Source organism: Nicotiana tabacum, chromosome 7 (genome assembly GCF_000715075.1).
Source record: "Nicotiana tabacum cultivar K326 chromosome 7, ASM71507v2, whole genome shotgun sequence".
In the NCBI taxonomy this organism is placed as follows: Eukaryota; Viridiplantae; Streptophyta; class Magnoliopsida; order Solanales; family Solanaceae; genus Nicotiana; species Nicotiana tabacum.
The window spans coordinates 6,941,278-6,952,253 of NC_134086.1; positions in this window are offsets into that span (position 1 = coordinate 6,941,278).

Consider the following 10,976-nt stretch of genomic DNA (forward strand, 5'->3'; position numbering starts at 1 on the left):
ATCGCATAGAGGAAAATAAAGGCCTTCTCAACTTAACACTATGCGATCGCGGGAGGATCTATGTGATCGCATACAACAAAATGAACCCCTGTACAAGTTACACTATGCGATTGCGGACATAGCTATGCGATCGCATAGAACAAACGACTGGACAACAGCAGACAACAGTTATGCAACTTTTTCCTAAGTCTAAACCATCCCGAAACACACCCGAGCCCTCGGGGCTCCAAACCAGACATACATACTAACTCAAAAATATCATACGAACTTATCCGTGCGATCAAATCGCCAAAATAACATCATAAACAACGAATTAAACCTCAAAATCAAATAAATATTTCAAAACTTGTTAAGCCTCAACTTTTGCAAATTATGTCCAAATCACGTCAAATGACATCCGTTTTCACCAAATTTTATAGAAAAATCTTAAATCATATATAAGACCTGTACTGGGCACCGAAACCAAAATACGGGCCCGATACCAACACGTTCTAATCAAATTTCATTTCAAAATTCCTTAACAATTTTAGAAAAACAATTTTACTCAAAAATTTATTTCTCGGGCTCAGGACCTCGAAATTCAATTCTGGGCATACGCCCAAGTCCCATATCTTCCTACGGACCTTCCGGGACCATCAAATCACGGGTCTGGGTCCAATTACCCAAAATGTTGACCAAAGTCAAACTTATTCATTTTAAACTCAAAACTAAGCATTTTTCACAGAATTTCATGTTTAAGCTTTTTGACTATGTGCCTGGACTACGCACGCAAATCGAGGCAACTCTAAATGAGGTTTTCAAGGCCTCGAAAGCATAGAATGGATAAGAAAACAGGTGATGACCCTTTGGGTCATCACATTCTCCACCTCTAAAATAATCGTTCGTCCTCGAACAGACAGAAGAAGGAAGTACCTGACTCGGGGAATAGATGAGGATAACGGCTCCGCATATCAGACTCGGACTCCCAGGTCGATGCCTCAGGAGGCTGACCTCTCCACTGAACATGAACAGAAGGGAAACTCTTGGATCTCAACTTACGAACCTGCCGGTCTAGAATAGCTACCGACTCCTCCTCATAGGACAAGTCCTTGTCCAACTAGAGTGCTGAAATCTAACACGTGGGATGGATCACCGTGATACTTTCAAAGCATGGACACATGGAACACTGGATGTACGGCTGATAAGCTCGGTGGCATTGCAAGTCTATAAGCCACCTTTCCCACTCGATCGAGAATCTCAAACGGACCAATGAACCTAGGGTTAAGGTTTCCCTTCTTCCCAAATCTCATCACGCCCTTCATAGGAAACACTCGGAGAAATACCCGCTCACCAACCATAAAAGCCACATCTCAAACCTTGCGATCTGCATAGCTCTTTTGCCTAGACTGAGCTATACGCAGTCTATCCTGAATGATCCTGACCTTGTCCAATGCCTCCTGAACCAGATCCATATCCAACAATCGAGCCTCTCCTGGCTCAAACCATCCAACCGGGGATCAACACCTCCTACCATATAAAGCCTCATAAGGAGCCATGTGGATGCTCGACTGGTAACTGTTGTTGTAGGCAAACTCTGCTAAAGGAAAAAACTGATCCCACGAACCTCCAAAATCAATAACACAAGCTCGGAGCATATCTTCCAATATCTGAATAGTCCGCTCGGACTGCTCGTCTGTCTGAGGATGAAATGTTGTACTCAACTCAACCTGGGTGACTAACTCTCGCTGAACTGCTCTCCAAAAACGAAAGGTGAACTGCGTACCTCGGTCTGAAATGATAGACACCGCCACACCATGAAGATAAACAATCTCTCGGATATAGATCTCCACTAACCTCTTGGACAAATAGGAGAGTGCCACAGGAATGAAATGTGCTAACTTGGTCAGCCTATTAACAATGACCCAAACTGCGTTGAACTTCTTCCGAGTCAACGGAAGTCCAGTAACGAAGTCTATAGTGATCCGCTCCCACTTCCACTCAGGAAGCTCAATCCTCTAAAATAAACCACCAGGCCTTTGATGCTCGTACTTAAACTGCTGACAATTCAAACACCGTGCCACATATGCCACAATATCATTCTTCATTCTACGCCACCAATAATGCTGCCGCAAATCCTGATACATCTTCACGGTGCCCGGATGAATAGAGTACCTAGAGCTATGGGCCTCCTCTAAAATCAACTCTCGAAGTCCATCCACATTAGGCACACAAACTCGACCATGCAATCTCAAAACTCCATCATCTCCTAAGGTAACCTACGTGGCACCTCCACGCTGCACCGTGTCTCTAAGGACACATAAATGGGGATCATCAAACTGCCGATCACAGATACACTCCAATATTGAAGAACGAGCAAGCTAATACTCGACTAGGCTCAGAAATATCCAACCTCACAAATCGATTGGCCAAAGCCTAAACATCCAAAGCAAGCAGTCTCTCACCGACTGGAATATAAGCAAGACTACCCATACTGGCTGACTTCCTACTCAAAGCATCGGCCACCACATTGGCCTTCCCTGGGTGATATAAGATAATGATGTCATAATCCTTCAACAAATACAACCACCTCCTCTGCCTCAAATTCAACTCCTTTTGCTTGAACAAATACTGAAGACTCTTGTGATCAGTGAACACCTCACATGCCATGCCATACAGATAATGCCTCCAAATCTTCAATGCGTGAACAATGGCTGCCAATTCTAAATCATGAACTGGATAGTTCTTCTCATGAATCTTCAACAGTCTCGAAGCATAGGCAATGACCTTACCATCCTGTATCAACACTGCACCAAGCCCAATACAGGAAGCATCACAATAGACTGTGTAAGTCCCTAAACCTGTGGGCAAAACTAACACCGGTGTCATAGTCAGAGCTGTCTTGAGCCTCTGAAAGCTCACCTCACACTCGTCCGACCATCTAAATCGGGCACCCTTCTAGGTCAACCTGGTCATCGGGGCTGTGATAGATGAGAACCTCTCCACGAACCGACGATAGTAGCCTGCCAATCCCAAGAAACTCCGAATCTCTGTAGCTGATGCTGGTCTAGGCCAGTTGTTGATTGCCTCAATCTTCTTCGGATCAACCTGAATGCCCTCTACTAACACAATATGACCCAGGAATGCAACTGAACTCAACCAGAACTCACACTTCGAGAATTTAGCATATAACTGATTATCCCTTAGAGTCTAAAGAACCACTCTAAGATGCTGCTCGTGCTCCTCCCAACTGCGGGAATATATCAAAATATCATCAATGTAGACGATCATGATCGAATCCAAATAAGGCTTGAACACTCGGTTCATCAAATCCATAAAAGTTGCTGGGGCATTTGTCAACCCGAATGACATAACTAGGAACTCATAATGCCCGTACCGAGTGCCGAATGCTGTCTTAGGGACATCGGATGCCCTAATACTCAACTGATGGTGGCTAGATCTCAAATCAATCTTTGAAAATACCTTGGCACTCTGAAGCTGATCGAACAAATCATCAATCCTCGACAGTGGATACTTATTCTTGATGGTGACCTTGTTCAACTACCGGTAATCAATGCACATTCTCATCGAACCATCCTTTTTCTTAACAAAGAACATCGGCACACCCCAAGGCGAAACACTGGGTCTAATGAAACCCTTCTCAAGCAAGTCTTTCAACTGCTCCTTCAACTCTTTCAACTCTAGTGGGGCCATGCGATATGGTGGAATAGAAATGGGTTGAGTGCCCGGAGCCAAATCGATGCAGAAATCAATATCCCTGTCGGGTGGCATCCCCAGCAGGTCTGAAGGGAAAACCTCAGGAAACTCACGAACCACGGGCACAGAATCAATAAAGGGAACCTCAGCACTGGAATCACAAACATAAGCCAAATAGGCCAAACACCCCTTCTCGACCAAACGTCGAGCCTTCACAAACGAAATAACACTGCGGGTAGAATGACCATGAGTCCCTCTCCACTCTAAACAAGGAAAATCCGATAAGGATAAGGTCACAATCTTGGCATGGCAATCCAAGATAGTGTGGTACGGGGATAACCAGTCCATCCCCAATATAACATCGAAGTCGACCATGTCTAAAAGCAACAAATCAACACAAGTCTCAGGACCCCTAATCACCACAATACAAGAACGATGAACTCGATCGACCATAATAGAATCACCCACCGGTGTAGACACATAAACAGGAATACTCAATGAATCACTAGGCATGACCAAGTACGGTACAAAATAAGATGACACATACGAATACGTAGACCCTGAATCAAATAGCACTGAAGCATCTCTATCACAAACTAGAATAGTACCTATAATAATTGCATCTGAAGCCTCAGCCTCGAGCCTAGCTGGAAGGGCATAACATCAGGGCTGGGCCCCATCACCCTAAACTACCTCTCTGGGATGGCCTGCTGCTGGCTAGCCTCCATCTCTGGCGGCCTTAGCTCTACCTCTAGGACCTCTACCTCCACCTTTAGCACCTATACCCCCACCTCTAACTGGCTAGGCAGGCTGTGGAACACCTGGTGCCTGTACCATAGCACGAGAACACTGATGTTGAGAGCTACCCGGTGCTCGAGGGCAAAACCTAGCAATGTGACCCAGATTACCACAAGTATAACAAGCCCTCGACTTCTAAAACTGCTGCCCTTGTCGACCTAAATGACTACCTCGGAAACTCTGAAGCTGCGGTGCACTAATGGGAGCTGGTGGTGCACTGTAAGGCTACTGATTAGAATAATGCGTCCGAGAACCACTACCACCTGAAGTACCATGTGAGACTTGGAGAGCTGACTGAAAGGGCCTCTACCATATGAATCTCTACCTCTAGACGAGGTACCACTGAATCTGCTTGAATGACGGGGCCTCTTATCCGACCCATGACCACCTCTCTATGACAGAGCTATCTCAACTCTACAGGCCACATTGGCCGCCTCCTGAAATGTGATCTCGCTCCTGGCCTCCTTGGCCATCTGAAGACGAATCGGCTGAATAAGACCATCAATAAACCTTATCACCCTCTCTCTCTCTCTCTCGGTAGGAAGTATGACAAGAGCATGGCGAGCTAGATCGATGAACCTGGTCTCATATTGGGTGACCATCATGGAACCCTGCTGAAGGTGCTCAAACTGCCTCCAAAAGGCCTCTCACTGAGTAACGGGGAGAAACGTCTCAAAAAACAACACTGTGAACTGCTCCCATGTCAAAGATGGCGAACCGACTGGTCTAGCTAAGCAATAATCCCTCCACCAAGTCTTGGCGGATCCAGACAGACGAAAGGTAGCAAAATAAACTCCATTGGTCTCAACAATCCCCATGTTCCGAAGAACCTCGTGACAACTATCCAGATAATCCTAGGTATCCTCAGTAGATGCACCACTGAATGTAGAAGTGAAGAGCTTGGTGAACCTATCCTGCCTCCACAAAGCATCGGCGGACATGGCCGCTCCATCGCTGGTCTGAGCCACTACACCCGGCTGAACTGCCACAGCTGGTTGAACCGCTGGAACCTGAACTTTGGGAGCTACCTGCTCCGGAGTGCGCATAGCAGGAGTGTGAGCCCCTCCTCTAGCCTGAGAAGTGGTTGGTGCTACAGGAAGCAAACCTGCTCGGGTGACACTCTCCATGAGGCCCACCAATCGGACCAGAGCATCCTAAAGAACTAGGGTGGCAATAAACCCCTCTAGGACCTGAGCTGGGCCCATCGGAACTGCTGGGTCTAGAACCTCCTCCTCAAAATCAACATGGGGCTCCGCCACTGGTGGTGCTGCTCGGGGCTGAGCTCTGCCCCTACCTCGGCCTTTCGCTCTGCCCCTGGTGGGAGCTGCTTCTAGGGGCTCGGGCTGATGAGCGGTAGATGAGGAAGCGCATGTTCTCTCCATCTGCGAAAGAATAGAGTAGAAATCCAATTAGCATTTGAGGGACAAATCTGCACGACAAGAAAGAACAAATGTGAAATTTTCCTAACTCTGTAGCCTCTGAGAGATAAATACAGACGTCTCTGTAACGATTCCTCAGACTCTACTAAGCCTGTCCATGAGTTGTGAGACATACGTAACCTAGATCTATGATACCAACTTGTCACGACCAGGAATTCCCACCCTCGGGAGTCGTGATGGCGCCTACTAATGAGATATAGGCAAGCCAACTCTTAACTACCGTTTTCATTAACAAATTACTTCTTTAAACAATTATCAGTAATATCATGAAAACAACGGAATTAAATAAATATGCAGAAGACTTAAATTAAAGAAACTGAACAATAATGCGGAAATCAACATAAGTCTCTACCCAAGAACTAGTGTCACATTACTCACAAACTTCTAAGAGTACTAAATACAACCGTTTGAAAGAAAAATACAAACTGTTTGTCTCGAATACATGAGATAACAAACTGAAATAAAGATAGAGGAGACGCCGGGCATGCGGACACCTGCAAGGCTACCTCGGTGTCTCGTTGGCCTAAAGGCTGGCTCCCGCGCTACTTCTGTTGTCCAAGACCTGGCTCTATACAAAAGAGCACAGAGCGTAGTATCAGCACAACCAACCTCATGTGCTAGTAAGTGCCTAGCCCAACCTCGGTGAAGTAGTGACGATGCTAGGACCAGACTACCAAATAAACCTATGCAATTCAAATATACATATACAGTGGAAAAAGAAATACAGGAAGTAACCAGTCAATATGGGAAGGGGAAACATAATGTGGGGGTAGTAACAATTCCAAATGGAAAACCTCAATAAAAGAAAGAAACAACAAAGCCAGAATATCAACAAGAATTACAAATCGACAATTTGCATTGCATCACCTTTCGTGCTTTTACTCTTGTCCTCACCAAATCAATCGTATCATAATAATGTACACGGCATCACCCTTCAGGCTTTTACTCTCTTTCCTCAGAATATAGTCAATGAGTATCGGTACAAAATGATACATCGTACGGCACGACATCACCCTTCGTGCTTCACACTCTTTCCTCACAATAGCAAACAGTGCACGACATCACCCTTCGTGTAAAATTCGTGCTTTACACTCTTTCCTCACAATAGCAAGCAGTGCACGACATCACCCTACGTTCTTTACACTCTTCCTCACCCAAACAACAATCACAAACAAAGGGGCAAGGGAGTAGACAATTAATGGTAGAAATCCCGGTAAGGGAATACAATTAAACAGCTAAATCCCGGCAAGGGAATACAATTAAACAGCTAAATCCCGGCAAGGGAATACAATTAAACAACTAAATTCCGGCAAGGGAATACAATTAAACAGCTAAATCCCGGCAAGGGAACAATATCAATAAATCTCAACATCCCGGCAAAGGAGATAAACAACAGAACGACAAACATCCCGGCAAGGGAACAATTCAATTACTCTTTCTCTTTCTTTCACTTCTTACTTTATAACTCACTTTACCACTCGAGCCAATGCCTCAAGGATTCAATTATCTCATATACCTTCACAATTCGTATTATAACTCGAGCCTATACTCCTCGAAGTTCAAAGATCACAATTTCTTTCACATGCTTTATACAACATATAGAAATCATCATTAAGGCATGAAAGATACAACAAAAATCAGAATATCTGCAATATAAAGACACACGGTCATGCTAGACACCAACGTATAGATACTTTTCACCATGCCTATACGTCGTACTCGACAATTAGCACGTAACAAATAAGACTCAACTCCTAGTCCCTCAAGTTATGGTTAGACCAAACACTTACCTCGAACTTTCACGGCCAATTATCCTCAATTACCTCTTTTCCTCTCAAATTTGGCTCCAAATCGATTGTATCTATTCAATAATGACTTCAATACATCAATAAATGCTAAACAATGCGAACCTAGTGCCTAATTATAGCTTTCCAAGCATTCTTTCCAAAAACCCAAAAATTGACCCCGGGCCCACTTGGTCAAAATACGAGGTTCGGACCAAAATCGAATCACCCATTCACCCACGATCCCGAATATATAATTTTTTTTTCTAATTCGACCCCAAAACGAGGTCTAAATCAAGAAAAAATCAAAAAGTCCTAACTCTACCAAATTCCCTAATTCCTACCCTTAATTACATGTTTTAGGCCTAGGATTTCAATAGATGTTGATGAAAAATGAAGGAAACGAGTTACAGATTACTAACCCACGAGGTTTTGGTGAAGGGTTACTTCAATGGTCGCCTAAGAGCTTGGAGAAGAAAGGTTTTTGTGAAAACTTGGTGAAATCCCGTAGCTACTGTTTCTGAAGTTTAAAAATAACTGGGCAGAAAAATGCTCTATGTGATCGCGAATAAGGTCATGCAATTGCATAGGGAAGGAGAAAATTGGCCATTGCGATCGCAGGAAGAGTGTTGCGAATGCATAGAAGAAACTGGCTCCATTCCCAGGTTTGGATTTTATGCATTGCGATCGCGGAGGACGAACACGATCGCATAGAAGAAATAGGCTGGGCATCGCTATCGCGAACAGCACTATGCGATCGCGTAGAGGAAAATAAAGGTCTTGTCAACTTAACACTATGTGATCGCATGAGGATCTATGCGATCGCATACAACAAAATGAACCGTTGAACAGGTTACACTATGCGATCGCGGACATAGCTATGCGATCGAAGAACAAACGACTGGACAACAGCAGACAACAGTTCTGCAACTTTTTCCTAAGTCTAAACCATCCCGAAACACACCCGAGCCCTCGGGGCTCCAAACCAAACATACATACTAACTCAAAAACATCATATGAACTTATCTGAATCGCCAATAATATATCATAAACAACGAATTAAACCTCAAAATCAAAGAAATATTTCAAAACTTCTTAAGCCTCAACTTTTGCAAATTAGGTCCGAATCATGTCAAATGAAATTCATTTTTCACAAAATTTTACATTAACATCTTAAATCATATATATGACTTGTACCGAGCGCCGGAACCAAAATACGGGCCCGATACCAACACGTTCTAATCAAATTTCATTTCAAAATTCCTTAACAATTTCATAAAAATGATTTTACTCAAAAATTTATTTCTTGGGCTCGGGACCTCGGAATTCGATTCGGGGCATACGCCCAAGTCCCATATTTTCCTACGGACCTTACGAGACCGTCAAATTACGGGTCCTGGTCCATTTATCCAAAATATTGACCAAAGTCAAACTTATTCATTTTAAACTCAAAACTTAGCATTATTCACAGAATTTCATGTTTAAGCTTTCCGGCTACGCACCCGAACTGCACACGTAAATCGAGGCAACTCTAAATGAGGTTTTCAAGGACTCGGAAGCACAGAATGGATAAGAAAATAGGTGATGACCCTTTGGATCATCACAAAATATGACTCTGTTGTTATCACTTAGATACCATGCTTACAATCTGAATTCAGACCTTAATTGTGTATGAGTCATGTTGTTTATGTGTACTATGTGTGAAGGTATATCTGAGCCTTTCATTTGTCTTCCATGCTCCCCTTAAATAAAGTCCTACTTGTTTATTATATGTCGCCTTAGTATTTTGCCTTTAAACTTGAGGGTCTGCCTAGAACCCCTTTCTTATAGGATAGGAGTCATAAATTCCTCCGGGACTAATAGGAAGGGACGGGTAATAGCATGCAATAGGGGTCGAGACCAACTCTCGCTTTAATTACCTTCACGGGGCAGGAAAGGGTAGATATGGACATGATGACCGGTGAGTTAATACCACGTGTAGTCCCTCTTTGAGGAGTGTCATACCGGATATTGCATTGATGTGATCCATATTATAAACAAACCTAGGATACCCCCTCCCCTTACATTCACAAATGTGCTTATATTGTAATTCTTTTTAACTCTTGCTTTTCATTAATTGCTTTTCAAACATCTGTGTTCTTAAACTTAAATCCCCCACTATTTGAACCATACTTATTTATTTGGCTACTTGTACAAATTCATAAAACCTGTTTGGCTGGAAACCACACTAGTAGATCCTGAGGGGTGCCTAACACCTTCCCCTTAGGATAATTTCAAGCCCTTACCCTATCTCTGGTTACCAAACGTAGTAATAAATGAACCATATAAGTGTCGTAACACACCTTAAATCTTTAGGTGGTGACTCTTCAAAAATGCAAACCCCCTTTCCAAAAGGAAAGACTTATCCCAACCAAAATGTCATAAACCCGATTTCGTAAAAAAAACAAAAAAAGGGCGCGACAGCATGGCGACTTTGCTGGGGATATTTGGGCTTTTACCATTTCATACCATTTTTGTGAATTTATACCCCTCTCTATGTGCAATTATTTGTTTAATTATTTTAAGCATAATTTCGTCAAAAGCAAAACTGACATATCTTTCTTGTTTCCTTCCTTTATAATTGCTTTAAATTATGAAACTGTTGTATCTATCGCTTTCTTAAAGTGCAAATACAAGTCAACATGCTTTTAATTATTTCATAATCATGCTCAACGTCATACTCCACTCGTGCCAAACAAATACTATAGCAATGCTTGATGAGTGGTTGCGCCCTTCCTATATCATTACCCCTAAATTCGGAAAGGCTTACTTGCGGTTAAACTAGTCGATCAGCGGTGCAGTCGACAGTTCCGTGCCTTCCACCTTGAGTTTTCCGCTCAAGGGTGCCAGTCTAAAACCCCATTGAAACCTTACTCTGTTTAAATTACGCATGTATCATCGTCAAACCTAGTCGGGTCGGTTATGTTGTCCATGTAATGATCCTTTAAGATAGCCTTGTCCAAAAGTCCACTGGATTTCCCTAAACCCAAACAGACATCATCACGTTCTGTGCATTTATTTGGAGAACTAAATGCTTCATGCTAATTGTTGATGTTAAATAGTCGAGTCTGGTGGGGGTAAGGGCCTAACCTTGTTTAACTTGCAAAAATATGAGGCATGAAGTCCCTAGATTCGGCATGGTCACCAATATCCACCCAAGATTGCTAAGTTGGTGGGAAGATTTACATTCTAGTGACAAAACCCTCGTCAGAAAATATTTGGG